Raw genomic sequence first — 20,289 nt, 5'->3', positions numbered from 1 at the left:
GACTGACCCGCGAGGGGGCACAACGATGCCTGCGTCCAGTGGGCTGGCCTCGGATCCGGCCACTCTCCTGGGTCCCACACTGTCTCCAGCACTTTCCTGTGAAGATGCCCCCTTGTCTCCTCTTATAGACAAAGGAAGCTGAGATTCTACTTAGATCAAAAATAGAGCGCAATTCCCCGCAGGGCCTGAGCCGTTCCACCCAGGGCAGCTGATGACAGCTTTCCCTCCGAGACCCTCTCCATCTTTCCACACGGTCTGGGTCTTCAGGACATGATGCTGCCCTAAGCCGGCCTCTGCTGGTCCCGCATGTGAAGCACCTGCCTCCCTGGTCTAGGAGCCCTCAGAGGGCCTGGACCACGGCCTCCCTCTCTCCACACTTCACAGGCGGGGAAGCTCGGGTCCATAGTGGAGCCACAGTGAACAGCGCATTCTTCCCCCAAACGTCCACACTCCTCCTGGTTCTTGTTCTTTGCACTGGACCCTCCTCTATCCCAAACCCAGCGGATACCAGCTAACACCCACCACCCCGTCCATCCAGCTAATCCCTTCCACTGTGCTCCTCTGTGACACCCAGGACAGGAGGAAATGCCCCTTCTATGTGCAATCACACCACCCTTGGATGGAAGAAGGAGGTCGCTGCCCTCTGCCAGCCCCCTGCTCTTTGACATGACTCTACCCCCAGGAGGTACCACAGTCCCAGGGAAACAGAGTTCAAGAGAGGGGGATGGCTCTTTGGGACGCCAGTCCACCATCTTCTCAGTCAGCTGGCTTTCCAAATAAAGTCACCATTCCTTCCCCCAACAACTCGTCTCTCCATTTACTGGCCTGTCATGTGGCGAGCGGTATGAGCTTGGACTCAGTAACATGAGTGGAACACTGACCACCCTGCCCTGTCCTCACCAGTGTTTATAAGTATCCCCTTCAAGGCCAGGGGCCCTTCAGGCCGGGAATTACAGAGGGATACCTGCAGAGGTCAGATCCCAAAGGAACCTCGGCGCCCATCCTGGAAGTCAGCCAGGACCCACACCTCCCAGCATCACTGAAACCAAAAGCAACCACATCCCTGCAGGACCAGCCCAGGTTTGTATCTTCTACCCCAGGCATCCTGCTGCCTAGGAAATCAGTGAGGCCTGAATCTGCACAAGAAATGCCTACAGGCTCTAATTCAACTGATGGGGGAAGAGAATCAAAAATGACGTCTCAGGTCTTCCCAAACCAGTGGCTAGGCCTAATACAACTCCAAACTAACGCCATGGAATAAAACTAATGGGAAGAATTAAGGCGAACTTTGCCAAGAAAATCTGGGGGACAAAAGGAAAGAAAGATAAAGAGGCGAAAAGTGGAGTGGGATTTGCTCAGCTAAATACAGCCTGTTTTACAGAGTTGGGGAGAGCTGGGTTCATTCACCAAATGACGCTGGGCCTTTGGGTAAACTAGTGGGGACCAAAAAGAATGAAGTTGCATCCTGACTTCACAGACCATCTGCCAAGTGATTCCAAGTGAATTTCAACAGTCACCTGTAAAACTGAAAGCATCAAAATAAGAAGAAACTGTACGTGGCTCGCTGACTGAGGATGCAGAAAGGACTTCTACGCACAGGAGCCAATTAAAGAAGTCCATAGGAAAAGTCCAGGCACTTGACTACATGGAAAGTGAAAGTATTTGTGTGATAAAAAGTCACGAATGCACAGCACTTAGTTGAACAAAGTCTGGATCGTGAGACGAGGATGGTTGTTTAGATGACGTCTCACTTTCTGTCGCCACATGTTGAAGGCAGCCAAACCCCAGGCTGGTTACAGAGATACGGTCTCTGGTTTTGGCCCTGTGGGGTCATGGGGGGGGGGTCTTGGCTGATTTCTGGGGACACAGGGTCCAGGAACAATTTGACCTGTGAAGGTGCCCCTCCCTAACCATCCAGGAGAGACATCTGCCTCAATTCATTTTTCAAAAATGTTCTTGTACTCAAACCTGAGTTTAAATGCAATGGGGAGTTAGATATTTGTAATAAAACCTGTGGTGATATCTTCAATAAAGGGGGAAAAAAAAAGCTTTTTAAAGCAAATAAAGTTCAACGAGCTAATATTTCAACTAGCTGAATGTTTGGATTTCTGTATTTTGCATGTCTGACCTAACATGAAATCATATACATGAAATCTAAAATACCTGTCGTTTATCTCATTTACTACTCAATTAAAATAGACTTAATTCAATTTTAACCTACTCAATTAGACTTAACCTACTCAATTAAAACAGACTTAACTCATTAAAAATGGTAAAATACAAATGTTTCACCCAAGCCTTACCTTTAAAATGCTCAACTTTCGAGAATTTCAAGCAAGTGGGGGAATTACATAATAACTCCGTTGACCGTCACTTGACCACAAGTCATGATCAAATACAAATGAGACAGAAGCTCACAGTAATTAGAACACCTGAAACCAAGCAGGGCCCTGCAGGGCCTTCAGAGGTATGAGACCTCAGAGTCCCGCACTTCTTGTCTGTAAAAAAATTTTAGTCTCCTAGGCCTTCCACGAGTTCCAAAGAGCAGAGTCAGGTAGTGAATAATTAGAGAAGTGAGAAAATGCAGAAACAAAGGAAAAGCAGTCCAACAAGAAAAGTAATAATAGCTTAAACAACAATTCAGCCATAAAACAGTCGCAGGACTCCTAGTTCCTCCTCAAGGGATATAGCTAACACCTGATGCATATCTTCCAGTTGTTTTGCAAAAACTAAGACCCCCACCCAGGCGGAGGACGGCAACTACATGATGTCTACATGGTCGTTGGAACCAGAAGACTGATGATTGAGATTCCAGAAACTTAACCTTGTCACCTCACCACCAATAAATCAGAAGAATGTCCACGAGCTGACCATGTAGCCTATGACCCCTACCCCTAATGTTGCCTTGAAAAACCCTTGTCTGAAGGCCATCAGGGAGTTCAGGTATTTTGAGCACAGGCATTCTCCTTGCTTGATGCCCTGCAAATAAACACCACACTTTCCTTCACCACAACTTGGTGTCAGTAGACTGGCTTTGCTGTGCAGTGGGCGAGTAGACCCAAGTTTGGTAATGCACTTCCTAAATTAGTTTCTCATTTGTACACTATGAAGCACAGCATCATCATTGAAATCACTGCTAAAAAGCCGGTAAAGCTGTTGGAGTGGACATGTGATTCTTTCCTTTAGGTTTTAAAATAAGGATTTTTGCCAAAAAAAAAAAAAATGATGGCTTAAACGAATTGGCATACCTTCATAAACCCTCCTACAACTTTTGGGCTTATTCAAAGTTACTAATGGGGTTCCTTGCCACCAAAGATTCTTGACCAGAATAAGACATCTCACGTGGAGTGCCCATAACTTCATCCCCTGCTCCTCCTCAAATCCAACTTTAGCTTTTAAGAAACTTCTGCAAAATGGCTCTGTTTAGACTTTCACCATAGCATTAGCAAGTTTTAAAAGTTTCTACTACCAAAAACAGTGTCATTTAATCACTCATTCATTCAATATGTGATAATTCTGTAGAGTCAGTTTGCTAGTATTAACTGATGTGGATCTATTCACACTCTCAGCTGACACTCCACATTTCTCAGGGATTAAACAGAAAGATATTCTGTGCTCATGGACTGGAAAAACTAACATTGTTAAAAATGCCCATACTACCCAAAGCAATCTATAGGTTCAATGCAATCCCTACCAAAATTCCAATGGCATTTTTCACAGAAATATTTAGAACACTCCTAAAATTTGTATGGAGCCACAGAAGACCCCAAATAGCCAAAGCAATCTTGAGAAAGAAGAACAAAGCTGGAGGCATCAAGTTTGCTGATTTCAAACTATATTACAAAGCTATCATGATCAAACAGTACAGTATTGCCATAAAAACAGACACATTATATCAATGGAACAGAAAAGAGAGCCCCAAAATAAACCCACACATATATGGTCAATTAATTTACAACAAAGGAGCCAAGAATTTTAAAAACGGGTAAGGACGGTCTCCTCAATAAATGATGTCGGGAAAACTGGACAGCCACATACAAAACAATGAACCTAGACCACTATCTTACACCATACACAAAGATTAACTCAAAATGGATTAAAGCCTTGAACATAAGACCTGAAACCATAGCAATCCCAGAAGAAAACATAGGTGGCAAGCTCCTTGACATCAGTCTTGGCAATGATTTTTTGGATCTGACACCAAAAGCAAGGGCAACAAAAACAATAAACAAACAAACAAGGTGGCACTACATCAAACTAAAAAGCTTCTGCACAGCAAAGGAAACCATCAACAAAATGAAAAGGCAACCTACTGAATGGGAGGAAATATTTGCAAATCATATATCTGATAAGGGGTTAATATCCAAAATACATAAAGAACTCATACAACTCAATAGCAAAAAAATCATACAATCTGATTAAAAAATGGGCAGAGGATCTGAACATTTTTCCAAAGATGTACAGATGGCCAACAGGCATATGAAAGGATGGTCAACATCACTAATCATGAGGGAAATTCGATATCGCCTCACACCCATTAGAATGGCTATTATCAAAAAGACAAGAGTTAACAAATACTGGTGAGAATGTGGAGAAAAGAGAACACTTGTGTGCTATTTGTGGGAATGTAAATTGCTGCAACCACTATAGAAAACAGTACGGAGGTTCCTCAAAAAATTTAAACTAGAACTGCCATATGATCCTTCAATTCCACTTCTGGGTATTTATCCAAAGAAAATGAAAACACTAACTTGAAAAGATATCTGCACCCCATGTTCACTGCAGCATTATTTACAATAGCCGAGATATGGAAACAACCTAAGTGTCCACTGATGGATGAACAGATAAAGATGCGGTATATAGATATAATGGAACATTATCTAGCCATCAAAAAGAATGAAATCTTGCCATTTGCAGCAACATGAATGGACGTTGAGGGCATCATGCTAAGTGAAATAAGTCAGACAGAGAAAGGCAAACACCTTATGGTCTCACTTATATATGGAATCTTGAAAACACACACACACAACCAAGCTCATAGATACAGAGGACAGATTGCTGGTTGCCAGAGTTGAAGGTGCAGGGGGTAGGGATGGGGAAGAAATGGGTGAAGATGGTCAAAAGGTACAAACTTTCAGGTATAAAATAAATAAGTCATGGAATGTAATGAACAGCATGGTGGCTATAGTTAATAATACTGTATTGCATATTTGAAAGTTGCTGAAAGCAGATAGGTCTTAAAGGTTCTCATCACAAGAAAAAAAATTCTGTAACTCAACAGTGACGGATGTTAACTAGACTTATGGTGATCATTTCACAATATATAGAAATATTGAATCATTAAGTTATATACCTGAAACTAATATGATGTCTGTTAAAAAAAATTCACAATCTGGGGTAAGCCTGGGCCCTGGTCAATCACAACACACGATGGCCAGGAACTAGTGGGTTGAAAGTTCTGGGTTGTCCGGCTCATCATCAATGCAGGCTCTTTCTCTTTCCTTCCCTGGATCTGGATGTGGGCTTCTAGGTTCTACCTTGACGCCATTCTGCTTGGCCCGTGGCCTCTCTCTGGGTGAGTTCACCAACTCCCCTGCTCCAGTCCCCCACAGCACCCCTGTGACCCCCTGACCCTGCCTGCTTATTGACAATTTCTATCAGGTAACATACAGGACTTCAAAACTCAGCGGGTTGGAAATCACACTCAGTATTTCCTCCCCACTCTCTTCCTTGGCCACACATGCAGAAGGGGACACACACACACACACACACACACACACACACACACATCCTCCTCTCACGAACACCCATCCCATCTGATAGGTCCATTTTTCTCAAAATATTCCTTTCCTTGACCTCTGTGACACCACCCTATTCAATTATAGATCTCTAAATGAGCTGCTTAGATTCTGCGCTTTGGAAACATCTATGAAACAAATTGGAAGATAATTTGCTCAGCACTGGAAACCTAGAAATGTCTCCATCCAAAAGCAGACGGACGTTAAATTCACCCAGCCTCTCTCTGATCCGGCATCACCTTTCCCAAGGCTCCTCCAAACCCACCACTCTCCTCTGAATCCCTGAAATACAAACTCTGGAATCCACTGTTCATCTCCTCTCCTAAATGCAATAAGGCCTGAACAGCCAGGGTTACTGGTCTGTGAAAAGTACCTCACAGTGGATTGCAGGCCCGCTCTAATTCAAAACAATTTCAAACAATGCGCATGTCTGAACTGGGGGCTGCACCTCCTGCAGTGGGGGACCTGGATGACGGATGACCGTCAGCAGCCCTTTGTTTCTGATCCCAGGCACTCAGACAGTGACCGCGGCTTCCTCTTCACGAGTAAATGTAGACATGGGTCCCCTACAGGATCCACAGCTCCCAGGGAGAGAAGAAGGGAGGCAACTGCATTTCCCACTCGATGGGTGCGGTCAACAAAGACGAGTCACCATCAGGACAAGAGGCCCTAAGCGGCCACTCCATAGAAACAGCTGCATCTGAGGGGTTCTCCGGGGAGGCTGGGTGAGCTCTGCCTGCTGCTGGCAGCATGAAGGGCCCATGCTCTCTAGGGCCTGTCTGCATTGTCTACCCAACTCCTCCAGTTCCCTCAGATCTGATCAAACCCGGGAGAACTGACTCTTGTTAATCAGATGCACAGAAGCTGGGGAACCAACAATTTACTCTAAATTTACAAGGGGGTTATTACTGTGCCTTTTAAATGTCCAGAACATACGTTTGTTTACTATTCTGCACACTAGTGGTCCTTGAACACTGCCTAGATGTCAGAAGGTTTTGAGTGAACTAAGCAACATTTCCCCAAGTGGACCCGTTAGAACACTGGATCCAGAAGATGTTCCATGGTTCTGTGGCCAAAAGAAGCTGGCAAACATTACATGTTATGGAGTCATCCTAAAGAGTCCCAATGCACATAATGATAATAAAGGCACTGAAAAGTCCTGCAGTGGAAAACCTGCTTAACACTAGCATTTCTCTAAAGCATTTTATCCGAGTAACTCTAGTAATTCCTTAGTAAAACCGCCTCCTAAAACACCACTGTAAATTCTGCTCTGGACATACACTGCGTGGGATGTGCATCTGAGCAGGGCCACCTCTAGCAAGTCAGCAGTGGTTCAGCAAAATGATTACTGGGCCTGGAGCCCTGGTTCCAACTTTGGTGCTTTGACCTCTCCAGGCCTCTGTTTTCCCACCTACCAAATGGAATTGTTAGTATTGTTGTGAGAAACAACTGAGATATTATCTGGACAAGCATTTTATAAAGCACTATAAAAATATTATCTGCTGGGACTTCCCTCGTGGTCCAGCGGTTAAGACTCCACGCTCCCAATGCAGGGGGCCCGGGTTCGATCCCTGGTTGGGGAACTAGAATCCTGCATGCCACAACTAAAAGATTCCGCATGCTGCAACTAAAGATCCCTCACGTGGCAACAAAGATCCCGCGTGCCGCAACTAAGACCTGGTGCAGACAAATAAATAAATAAATACTAAAAAAATAAAATGTCAAGGGCAATAATAGTGACATTAAAAAAAATATTATCTGCTAAGGATATACTTATTGCCCTGTAACTCCTCTAAATGCTTTTTAACAGGGGGATACTTCTGTTCACTTGTTCAACACCCATTCCTTAAGTGTTAGAACTAGGAGCTGGCTCTCACCCTTAGGAAGTTCACCGTGGGCAAATGGCGGCCATTGCATACTGCTCGTAAGTAATACACACCCAAGGAATTCTGGTGCCGTACCAGGGAATCCTTCCCAGCTGAAACCACTAGGAATCTTGAAGGATCATCAGGAGGATTGGATATACGAGGGGAATGGGACACAGAGCAAAATGATGGAATGCAGGCCGTGTGTGCTGCTTGGGCCCAGTTGAGGTTGACCTCCCAGTGGTGACTGCCCTTGGAGAGAGGAGAAATGAGTTATCTGTCTCCTCCAAGCAGAGGGGGAGGATTTACCTCTGAAAAGAGGTATTTCTGGAGAAGGAACTCCTCTTTGTTGTGGGTAGTGGCCCTTGAATTTGGCGAAGGGGAGGAGGACCTCATGGGGTGGGGCGGCTGCTGGGAAGTTATCTCTAAACAAGCGCATACCACAGACCTGGGAGTCAAGCTGCTCCCATCTGCCCCTGCATTGGAGTGGGGAGTCAAGGGTGGACTATTTTAGGGTTACTTCTCTACTCAGATAACCTGTCTATGGGACAGTGTCTCCAGACAAAGAGGTCACGGTAGCAGGTTGGTCTTCTCACATCCCCTGTCTCCAAATGCTGAAGGTGGAGTCCCCAAACCCCAAAGCTCCTGTCAACCCCCAGCCTACTTTCTAGAGTCCCAAATGTGAGTCTCCCCCCAGGCCCCTCCCAACCCACGGCCCCCGATGCCCTCTGTGAAGGTGCCAGAGCAGGGACTGCACGATTGTTCTAGAGACACGTTGGAAAAGAGAAAATGCCCACCTTTATGTCCACTCGTCAAAATACTCTCGCGTATCTGACCTGGGTAAAAAGTTAGTAAGAGTTCCACAGTCAAAAAAATAACTTAAAAGGGATAAGAATCTGAAAAAAAATATATATATATACGTGTGTGTGTGTGTAATTGATCACTTTGCTGTAACCTGAAAATAACACACTGTAAATCAACTATATACTTCAATTTTAAAAAATTTCATAGTAAAACCAAAAAAAACCCATGACTATATACAAAGTCGGCATTGCATAATCTGCTGCATGCCACTGTCAAGCCTCATAAACCCCCAGGTGGGGTCCAGATAAACTGAGGGCGACTGGAAACACTGCCTCCATTGAACAATGATGCAAAGTCATAACCACAACCCGGACTTGATGTAAAATGTTGATATTTTGTTCACTGTGGATTTTTTTACATGAAATTTGATGTTTTTCAATATCGCATTAAAACACTATTTTTCTTAATGACCGAGTTCCGCCAGATGTTTGCTTTTGTTGCAATATTTACAAAGTCCTGTTGGTCCGAAGAGTGCTCTGGGGTTTCCTTGTTGATGACAGCATGTTCCCAAGAAATCCCACTGTGCCTGAAACCCTCAGGCCTGCAAGAAACTACCGCTCCACAGCGCTCGGGTTCGTGCGCGGCTTCCTCTGCTGACTTAGGAAAGCCCCCCACCCCCACCCCGCCCCAGGATCTGAAAGCTCAGAGGAGAAGCGAGGCGCCGGTCAGGGCCCAGGGGGTCGGTCGCGCCCTGTATTTCTTGGCAACACATCACAGGGTTTAAAGCTGAATTCTGCAAACTCCCCGCCGTCCCGCGGCCGTCGAGGGGCGCGGGTGGGTGGACGCTGCGCTGGTGGGAGCCGAGGCCAAGGGTGGAGGCCGAGCCCGGGGGGTGGAGGTGGGGGGCTAGGAGGCCTCAAAGTGGGAAAGTGGCCCCATTGCTTCCCGGCAGGAACCCGGACTCCTCCTCCGCCTGCCATCAATCACCGCGAAAACCCCATTGCCCCCAGTCCGGCTTCTCCCCCCGGGGGAGGCAATCCCTAGCCCAAGCGTCTGCCCCGCTCATGGGCTGAGCGCACGTACCCGGTCTGCGCCGGGCACCCAGGCATGCGACCCCGCTCTGGGCCGCGCGCGCCGGCGCGGGGCGCACTTGACACCCCGTAGGCGTCCCCGCAGGTAGAACTCGACCAAAGTCCCTACCTCCTCCGCCGCGCGCGCCCGCACCCGCACCCCGTGCGCCCGCACCCGCAGCCTCGGCGGCCCCTCACCACCCCCACCCCGGCAGAGGTCCGCTTAAGATCCTTGCCCGGAAGCCCACCCTGCCCCCGTCCCGGCGCCCCCACTCCCTGTTCCCCCCTCCCCCGCCCGTCCCCAAAACCCCCGAGGCCGCTCTCTCGCTCTGCCCCCAGGCCTTAGGGGAGGAGCGTGCGAGGAGCGGCACCCGTGCCTCGAACCCCGCAACGCCTCCGCCCCAGTCTAGGAGTCTCCCGGCGCGCCGGGTGCGGGCACAGGGGGTGGGGTCTCCGCTACCGCCGCCCCTTACCTCGCGCAGGCCCTCCCCGCAGGTCCCGGAGGCGGGGGCGACCGGTGGCCCCGCGGACTAGCGCGGGGCTGACTTTCCCCGCCCGAGAGGAGGAGGAGGAAGAGAAGGAGGGGAGGTGGAGGCGAGGGAAGGGCTTTGTGTCTGCCTCCCGCCCTCCCTCGGCTCCAGCTCTAGCCATCCCCCTCCCCCAACCGCCCTACAGAGCTCAGGAGGGATGGGGCGGGGGAATCCGAGGGGGCGAGGAAGGCGCCTGCGCGACCGGGGCCCCCAGCGCCCCCGGTACCGCCCACCCTCCGCTGCGGGGACGCGCAGCCTCTGCGCTCACCCGGGGACCAGGGACCCAGGCTGCAGGGAGGAGAGCTGGACCAGAAAGTTGATCTGACCCGGAGCGAACTTGGTTGGCCCGGCTCCCGCCCCGCCTCGGCGCCGCCGCCCGGCTCTTCTCAGTCCCCGGGGAGGACCGGACTTTTGTTCTCGGAGACTCGGCCCAGTCTCCTTTCTATCCGCCCATCACAGGGCAGCACACACGCTTGCACCCCCTTCCCGTGACGAGCCCCGCCGCCCCCCAGCGGACCCCGATCCGCCGCGCGGTCTGGGAGCCCCAGCTGGGGAGGCCCGCGTGGGCGCGGCCCTTTGTCCCGGGTTTGGCCGCGCCGTGTCCCCGCCGCGAGGTGTTTTGCTCGTCCTCGCTGGGTAGGGGACCGCCTGGGTTGGTTTCTGTGTGTTCAGGGCCACCCAGCCCCGGCCCCGCGGGAGCGAGAGCGGCGGGGAGGAGGGATGTGGTTTGGCTCCGCGCTGGGAGACCTTTATCACCCCTGGGGAGGCGACGCGGACAGGCGGGGAGCTGCTGGCTGGTTGTCGGCCAGGAACCAGCAGGCTTTCTTCCGAGTCGGGCGGGTCCCTGGTGAGCTGCTGAGTTTTCCCACTTCCGCGCTGGGGAGAGCACCTTTGCAGAGAAATACCTAACAGCGTTCGAGTTACCGAAGTAGCTGGTGTCGCAAAAAAAAAAAAAAAAACCAAAAACGCAAAGACACCTGTTTCGGACAGAGCAGAAAAAGGAAACAAACGGACAAAGACCTTATTTTTGCTGCTGTTCTGCTTCAGACCAGTAGCCAAAGAGGCGACTTAGATTTCACTGGTGTTGGCTCCTGTGAATCCTGCCTTCTAAAATCCCCAAATTTATTTTTCATTTGTAATCAGCTCAGCTCCCAGGAAAACATAGCCCACTGTGCTTCTCTTCTGCTCCAAGTCAACCATTCAATAAAGAATTGAGCACCTGCTATGTGCCTGGCACTGCTCTAATGTTTGGGATGAGCTGGGGAACAAAAGATGAAAAGATCTTTGTTATTGATTAGAAACAAAGATCTCCCTGCCCTGGTGGAGCTGGCCTTCTGGGGGGGCAGGGGCAGAGGGTGAACCATGAACATCAATGAGTTAATTATCTGGGATGGTAGAAGAGGTCAGTGATAGGGAACCAAAGAAAAAGTAGAATAAGGAGGCCAAATAAGGAGGTTGGGGAGTGCTAGCGTGTGGTGCAGTGTGTGGGATCCAACAGGTGGGGTAGGCAGAGGAGGCTTGCTTGAGAAGGTGGGATTTGGGCAGGTGAGGAAGGGAATACCTGGGGAGAGAACTAGGGGCAAAGGCTCTGAGCCGCTGGCTGGAAATCGTGAGGGTCTGAGTGGAGAGTGATGTGGTCTGGCTATATTGCTGAAAGATGGGCCTGATGCTGTATAGGAGCGTCTACTGTAAGGGGCAAAGGTGGAAACAAGTTAGGAGACTGTTGAGATAATCCTGGCTGGAGATGAAGGTGGCACAGAGCAGGGTGGTGGCACTGGAGCTGGAGGGAAGTATGGATTCTTATTTATTTTGCAGGTAGAACAGTCAGGAATTCCTCTGCAGTTGGATACGTTGGCAGAAGGGAGAAGTAGACAGAGACAGACCTGGTCCCACATCTCTCCTCCTTCTCTCCCTTCTTCCACCGGATTGATTGTGTTTTGTAGACAAAGTGCCCCAGGTAAATGCTGAACAGGTATGGCCTCTGCTCCTTTCTTCCTGTTCTTTTCCCTGTCTCCCTTTCCAGGCACCCTCCTGAAAACTTCCTTCGTCTTGTGGACACAGGCTCAATCTGTTCCAGAACTCGGGGCCCATTTGGCCCTGTCCCCTACCCCACCCCCCACCACCGGAAAACATCTTACTGTAGAGATGGATTTGGGGTTATTCATCAGAACTATTTATTGAGGAGCAACTGTGTATGTGCAAGCACTGTTGTAGGCTCTGGGGCGATAGCAGGGAACCAAAAGATAAAACATTGTGTTCTCCTGGAACCCACGGTCTCATGGGGAGGGAGGCCAGAAACCAGACGAGCAAGGAAAATATGTGACATGGTTGATGAAACGTACCATGGAAAAAAGTTAACCTGGTTGAGGGGGAAGAAAGGGTGCTAGGGAGGCTGCGATTTAAGGTAGGTGGTCAGAGAAAACTCCAGGAAAAAAAAAACAAACAACTCTAAAATAACAAGGCTTGGACCCTCTCCGGGACTTACACTCGGCAGGTTTGGCCTCCTGCTCTGGGTCCCTGGAGATGGCAACGTGCACTCCATCAGCCGCAGAGTTCACAAGTGCTCCAGGGGCACTTCTGTCAGCTGAGGGCCAGCCAGCCAAGAAAATGTCATTTCTAATGAAGTTATTTCCCTTCCAGAGTAAACCAAGCAGCACTGGTCTGGAAGCACTGCCCAGAGCTGGCAACTCAGCAATTTGTTTCTCTCCTCTGTCGAGCAGGGCACGTAGAGGTGAGTGTCCTGTGCACACAGAATGACCGCAAAAGAGTGGTTTTGTACTCCAGGGTCTGAGCTGTACCGTAATCATGATAATAATCATGGCCATTCTTTATTTTTTCATCTGCAGTGGTAATGGGTAACATTACCTTGCTCAATCCCCGTAGCCACCCTGAAATTAATTGGGGCTTTCTTTGTGACCTAGTATATGATCTATTTTGAAAAAAAAATTCTATATTTATCAAAAAAGAATGTTTATTAAACACCCCCCATAATCTAGTTCATACGTAGCATATAGTAGTTGTTCAAAACTTTTTATTACTGAACTTGAATACCAATTAATTAAATGTGAATTCATCTTTTATATTTATTTTAATTCTCCATGTCATTTATTTTTACTATTCTCTTTGCCAATCTCCTAATTGATACCCTGCCTTCTCCCCTACCCACCTTCTTGAATAAAATGGACTTAGGGCAGATGTGTTAACATCTTCCATTTCACTTGGAGTTTTGACATTTTTCGTTGAATGTTCTACCATTCATACTCTAGCATTTTCATGCTGTTACACAGTACATAAATATTTACGTGTACTGTGATGTTACCGTGGATGGCATAGCTATCAGGATAATAAACCTCCTTTGCCCCATTAAGTGTGTTTGTCCTGATTTATTCTGAAATTCATATCATGACCCCTGCTTTCTTTGTGTTTGTATTCATTTAATAAATTCTTTTGTCTATCCTCTATTTTAAATCTTTCTGCATCTTTTTATTTAGATGAGCCGTTCTGAAGCAACTGAATTTTCGGTTATATAACTGAATTTTCTTTTTAAACCCAACTGGTGAATTTGTTTCCATTTTTGCCATTTGTTTTATGGTTTGGGGGTTTTCTAAACCCCTGCCATTTCCTGAGTTCTATGCTTTTGGGTTAAACTGACTGTACTCTATGTCTTCGTAGTTTCTCCAGTCATTTGAAAAGTGTAGTTCTTGTTTTACCCAGAGTAGTTCATTCAGTCCTGTATTCAATTATGATTCTGTTCTGGGTGGCAGGCACAGTTCCAGGCACTGTGGCTATATGATAAATATATGAGCCTCAAAAGAATCTGTACAAACACATGAAAAGAACTCTTATCTCCTCTTTGCTTCCTCGTATATTTCAAATGCTTTTTCACAATCACTCTTTGTTCAACCTAGTTTATAAGCACTTAGGCTTAACCACTTTGGGGGTTTTCCTGTGAAGGCCTCTCCCCGTTGCGGAGCACAGGCTCTGGACGCGCAGGCTCAGCGGCCATGGCTCACGGGCCCAGCCGCTCCGTGGCATGTGGGATCTTCCCGGACCGGGGCACGAACCCGTGTCCCCTGCATCGGCAGGTGGACTCTCAACCACTGCACCACCAGGGAAGCCCTGCTTTTAGACTTTTTATTCATCTTTCTAATTTAAGCATTTTTGCCTCCTGACCCACCCTGGTGCTTCCCCACGAGGCCCCCTGTGGTGTGCTGTGCCCCCTTCCCTTGGAAATTGTGAGTGACAAACTGTCTTTTCAGTGGCAGTCCTCTCCTGAGCTGTTGCCTCGCCAAACCTGAATAATAATAAAACCTACATTTTAAACCATCATCTTCCTCACGAAGACTAAACTATTCACCACCTGGCCATTTATTGAAGAGTCTGCTGTCCCCTGGACTGGGCCACCTGTAACTCTGAAATCACGTCACTCTTGTCCCAAGTCCACGTCTTCCTCACCCACCATTTGCTCTGATGTTAGGCTGAAATGGCTTTTGTCAGTCGCCATTGCCAGGATGTTGCCAATTCCGTGGACACTTCCCTCTCTTCATTTTACCCCACACAAACTGATTTCCCTCATACAATTAAGCCCCATTTTCTCTTGGCTTCTATGCCAACAGCATGTTCTCTGGATCTGTGCCTCCTCCTGGGCTGCTTCCCTTTCTTCTCCTTTGCTGCCTCTTCCTGTGACACCAGACGCCAGCGAGTCCCCCCTCCCCCTCCCGTGCCCCATCTCTATACACATTCTCTCTCTCTGGGGAATTAATTAAACACTTTATCTATACCAATGATCATGAATCTGTAAACCCAGCCCTGACCTCTCACGTGTTCGACAAACTTCTATACTCGACAATCCTCTTACATCTTCTATGCTTGGGAGGTAACAGCTACTCAGTGTTTTCATACCGAAGTTAGAACTCCTAATTTGCTCCCGTAAAACTCTCCCCAGACTTCCCTATCTCTGCATTTTCCTTAATTTCTTGCTTTTTCTTTTTCTCTTACCTTTTTTCTTCCAGTTTTATTGAGATATAATTGACATACAGCACTGTATATTGTACAGTATGCTGATCTGACTTACATACATCAATCTGATACAACAATCAGTTTAGTGAACATCCATCATCTCTTATAGATGCAAAGTTAGAGAAATAAAAAATGTTTTCCCTGTGATGGGAACTCTCTTAACAACTTTCATATATAACATGCAGCAGTGTTAATTATGTTTATCATGTTGTACGTTACATCCCTAGTGTTTATTTATCTTATAACTGGAGGTTGTACCTTTTGACTACTTTTAGCCAATTCCCCCCTCCCCCCAACCCCTGCCTCTGATAACCAGAAATCTGATCTCCTTTTTTATGAGTTTGTTTGAAGTATAACTGACCTACAGCACTACGTTAGTTCCTGTTGCACAACAAAGTGATTTGGTATTTCCACACATTTCAAAATGATCCCCACCATAAGTCTGTTTACAAATCTGTTAACCTACAAAGGCATAACTTTTGCTTTTTCTTTGGTTCCAACTACAGACACATCGATGACACCTTCCTGCTCTCCCCACAAAGCTAACCTGAATCTGTCCCCTTCTCTCCACCTCCATTGCCACCAGGCTAGGCTGAGCCACCACCACGTCACAAGCCCAGGAGCCTTCTCCCTGGTAAACTGCATCTACTCCTGCCCGCTATGGGGTTTTTCTACACACAGCCGGCAGAATGATGTACTGCAGTTAGAGGGGAAATTGGATCACATTCCTTTCCTGCTCACCCGTCTGGCTTCTCATCATTCTTCAGGGAATCCAAAGTCTTTCTCAAGGCTCACGGAGTCCTCACACTCTGGCCTGTGCCCTGGCTTTAACCCCATCACCCCCCAGCCACCCAACTCTGGTCTTTCCTTTGTTCTTTGACCACACGGGGCTTATTCCAGCCTCAGAGCCTTTGCACGAGCTGTTTTCTCTGTGGTCCTTTGCATATCTGCACCACTGGCAAAGAGCGCACTTTTGAAGACTTTATAGACCTTAGGATGTTTTTATTACACCCTCACAGTTCAATGACAGTTTGGCTAATTATAAAGTTCTAGGTCCAGAGTCATATTTATTCAAAAATCTAACTTCATGGTCTTCTTGATCAGAACACGGCTGTTGAGAAGCCTGAGGTCAGTTTCATTCCTGCTCCACTGTAGGTGGTCTGCTTCTGTCACCTGGAAGCTGAAGAATAATAGCTTTGTCTTCAATGTGTTTGAATTCCACTATGATGGGGTCTGAGCGTTTTCCCCATCCACCATGAGGTGCCCTATGTACCTTTCCATCTGTAGACTTTCATCTTGTTTAATTCGGGGGAAGTTAAGACACGCCTTTAAATTTCTCCTCCTCTCCTTCTGGATCTGTGCGTTGACTTCCGTCCTCCGAGCCCTTTAACTTCTCCACCTCCCATCTCCAGTCTCCCCCGAGGCCTCCTTGGAGAGGTCCCGGATCACATCTTCCCGCTCATGCGTTCTTTGCATCCATTTATTATTATTATTTTCTCGGCCACGCCGTGTGGCTTGTGGGATCTTAGCTCCCCGACCAGGGATCGAACCCAGGCCCTCAGCAGTGAAAGCATGGAGTAATAACCACTGGACTGCCAGGGAATTCCCGGTATCCATCTATTCCTTATTCCACCTATCATTTTCTGAATTATTCTTTTTCATATAATATTTCCACTTGCTTCCCTTTCGTGTGATGTCTGATTCTTGTTTCACATGGCTAATTTCTCCTTCTTAACATTTTTATCAGGCTTATTTGAAAATTTTGGTGTGGCCATTCCAGTAATTCTGCTTCAGGTGGTGTATATTGTTACATTTGCTGCCCCTTTCTGGCAGTGGTACCCCTCAGGCATGACATTCTGAAGGTACCGGCTATTCTAACTGGTATATGTACTGGGGGAGGGTCCAAGCCTGGCTCCAGGCTGTGTCACTCCTCGTGCGTGTAAGGATCTGTGTGCTCGTTTTCTGTGGCTGCATGTCACATCGCCACACACATAGCAGCCCGACATAGCACACCTGTATCATCTCAGTTTCCGTGGGTCAAGAGTCTGGGTGCAGCTTAGCTGGGTTTCCCGTCCTGACGAGGCTTCAATCCGGGTGTTGGCGAGGGCTGCGACCTCAGCTGAGACCCCTGCTCCCTCCTCTGGATTCTCTAAGCTCATGTGTTTGTTGGCAGAATTCACTCCCTTGCAGCTATGTGGCTGAGGCTCTTGGCTCGGTGGCAATAAATTAAGACCAACCAAATGACAACAATGAAAGGCCATTTTTTCAGAGCTTTCAATAGCAAGGGAGTCGGCCACCATTATTTGAGTTTGGCAGAGACTCGAAGGCAGGTAGGGGGTTGGGAAAGCTTTACAGTGGAGAAAAGAGGCAGCTTCAGCTCAGGTGTGCCTGGACCAGGGCTACTGTGCTGGGGAAGCAGGAGGCGGGCTGACTTGCTGTGAACATCCTGTGTGGCTTGTTCAGTAGCGTGTTTAGGTTTCTCTGCTTGGTCCCATGTTGGAAATCGGGACAAAATCAGGAGGCTGTCAGTTATTCATCAAGTTCTGGTTGTTTTGTCAAGGGGAGCGTTAACCTTCTCTCCCTTCATACAAAAGTTCTGGGCACTTTGGACCAATGGCTACAGAGGGCATTGTTTGTCTTCCTGGACCAGTGGCTAGAGACAGCGGTCTGATGTCCTACAAGTCTGACTTGTAAATGGGGTGGCCGCTTCCTGGTTACTGTAGATAACGGCTTGGTTTCCTGGGCTGGTTGCTGCAGGTTGTGGGTCAGGGTTCTCTTTCTACCTATGGCCTGGCCACTGTCTGTTGGTACAGCTGGTCCTCAACTCCTAGAGGCAGCCCCTGGCACATGGCCTTCTCCTTAGGACGTTCACAACACGGCAATTGCTTCTTCGGGACCAGCAGAGAGCATCTGTCACTCTAATGCGTTCTAATGTCACCGAAAATTCAACTCACTATCAAGTTAAGAAGAAATAAAAAGGAATTTTATTCAATCCAAACTGAAGTTTATAACCTGGGAAGCAGATTCTCAGAAAGCTCTGAGAACTGTTCCGCCTGTTAGAAGTGGAAGGCACAGTCATACACATTTTCGAGACAAAGGATTATACATCAAAGTGACATCAGATATTTTACATAAAGCTCACGAAGGACACATAGTCCCGGTAAGCACCTACAAAGCGAGCAGCACGTCACCGTGACTCCCCACGGAGCTGGGAAAGAACACTGTTCTTTTTTTTTTTTTTTTTTTAACATCTTTATTGGGGTATAATTGCTTTACAATGGTGTGTTAGTTTCTGCTTTATAACAAAGTGAATCAGTCATACATAAACATATGTTCCCATATGTCTTCCCTCTTGCGTCTCCCTCCCTCCCACCCTCCCTATCCCACCCCTCCAGGCTGTCACAAAGCACGGAGCCAATATCCCTGTGCCATGCGGCTGCTTCCCACTAGCTATCTACCTTACTACGTTTGTTAGTGTGTATATGCCCATGACTCTCTCTCGCCCTGTCACAGGGCGAGAACACTGTTCTTTCAAGAAGTTGCATCGCGAGCATCAGAGGAAAGAAAAAAATCGATCTTTGCGTTGGGCAGGCATTCCCATCTTTGAGGAGCTCTGGTTCATGTGTAATTCAGATGCATACTGCACAGCGGGGAAGGAGGGAGGAGGCCCAAACAAATGCAGAGAGAGAATTTTATGTTTAATTTTTCTTGTCCTGCCTTAAAATATAAATTTTAGGGGCTTCCCTGGTGGCGCAGTGGTTGAGAATCTGCCTGCCGACGCAGGGGACACGGGTTCGAGCCCTGGTCTGGGAGGATCCCACTTGCCGCGGAGCAACTGGGCCCGTGAGCCACAACTACTGAGCCTGTGCGTCTGGAGCCTGTGCTCCGCAACAAGAGAGGCCGCCATAGTGAGAGGCCTGCGCACCGCGATGAAGAGTGGCCCCCGCTTGCCACAAATAGAGAAAGCCCTCGCACAGAAACAAAGATGCAACACAGCAAAAAATAAATTAATTAATAAACTCCTACCCCCAACATCTTAAAAAAACTATATATATATATATATATATATATAAATTTTATTTCATCACTAGTAAGACGGGGTTTTTTTATATATGTCATTATGTATTCACAGGAGTGACAGCCATACCTTTGCCATGTTCTATAGGCTAGAAGTGAGTCACAGTCCTGTGCAAATGGGAGGAGAGGATTACAGGATGGAACTCCAGGGCTGGGGAGCATGAGGCCCTCTGACCCCATGTCAGACTCTGCATACTGCAGTGGGGGAGGGGAGGGGCCCTTGAGCAGCGCCTCAAGCCCTGGAGAACATTTGTTGGTCACGCCCATTACTGGCTTCCACCGAAAACATCCCTGGTCCAGGTTTCATCTTTAAATTCGTAGAAGCAGCAACACTGGGAGAAAACCATTTCCCCCAGGCTCTGCCAGCCCCACCCTGGGGTCTCGAGGAAGGAATGCCCAGGGGCTGCTGGTCCTGGGAGCCTCCTTCCAGGGACAGTCACCACAGGATGCTGGCTGATTCCTGTGGGGAAAGGGCCCATGGCCGCTGTTGCAGGGTAGTGGGGTCCGGGGGGAGAGGCAAGAGCAGAAATTAGAAGCTTTCTTCTTATTAAAAGTGGGAACTGATCACCTAATCCACTACCCAGTTCTCTGTCTCTCTAATGATGTAAGTGAAAAACTCTATTCCCTCAAATACCATCACATGCGTCCGTAGCGTTACTTGTCTCTTCTGTGGCTTCCTTCACATGCAGGATCCCCTGGCTCCTGCTACGGGGTTTCTCGCCCATTCCTCTCCACCATCAGTGCTCTGTTATACACGGGGCAGCGGGGCTCAACCTTGGCCATACATTACACGCACCTGGAGAGTCTGATAAAACCCTGAGGCCCAGGTCACAGCCCTGACCTATTAGTCTCTAGGGTGAGGTGCCGGCCACAGCAGCTTTATAGCTATCAGGTGATTTTAATATGTAGCCAAAGTCCTAGAAAAGTCTAGAAGCTGCAGCCTGCAAATCAGTTCTTAGTCTTGCTATACTTGGGGATCACCTGGAAAGCTTTTAAAAAAACACTGATGCCCGGGCCCCAGCACCAGAGGTTCTGAGGGAACTGGTCTGGAGTGAGGTCAGGATTTTCCAAAGCTCCCCAGGTGATGGCAGCATGCAGCCAACGGCGAGAACCGCTGGTCCTGCAT

General features: G+C 48.0%; 1 protein-coding gene across 8 annotated transcripts in view; it reads right to left on the bottom strand.

The window, feature by feature from the left end:
* RIN2 (Ras and Rab interactor 2) overlaps positions 1 to 10,174 on the bottom strand; it is a 225,527-nt gene extending 215,353 nt beyond the window's left edge. For 4 of the 8 annotated variants that reach the window (XM_067707356.1, XM_067707362.1, XM_067707354.1 and 1 more), the window contains exon 1: positions 10,011 to 10,169. The gene's annotated coding sequence lies outside the window, so the exon portion shown is untranslated. Of the gene's footprint in view, positions 1 to 10,010 lie in introns of all 8 variants that reach the window. The other 4 variants (XM_067707365.1, XM_067707364.1, XM_067707359.1 and 1 more) reach the window with 2 other exon arrangements.
* Positions 10,175 to 20,289: the final 10,115 nt, after the last annotated feature.

This window comes from Pseudorca crassidens, chromosome 15 (genome assembly GCF_039906515.1).
Source record: "Pseudorca crassidens isolate mPseCra1 chromosome 15, mPseCra1.hap1, whole genome shotgun sequence".
Classification (NCBI taxonomy): Eukaryota; Metazoa; Chordata; class Mammalia; order Artiodactyla; family Delphinidae; genus Pseudorca; species Pseudorca crassidens.
Note: the sequence above shows the minus strand (reverse complement) of the source record. Positions and strands in the feature narration are given on the sequence as shown.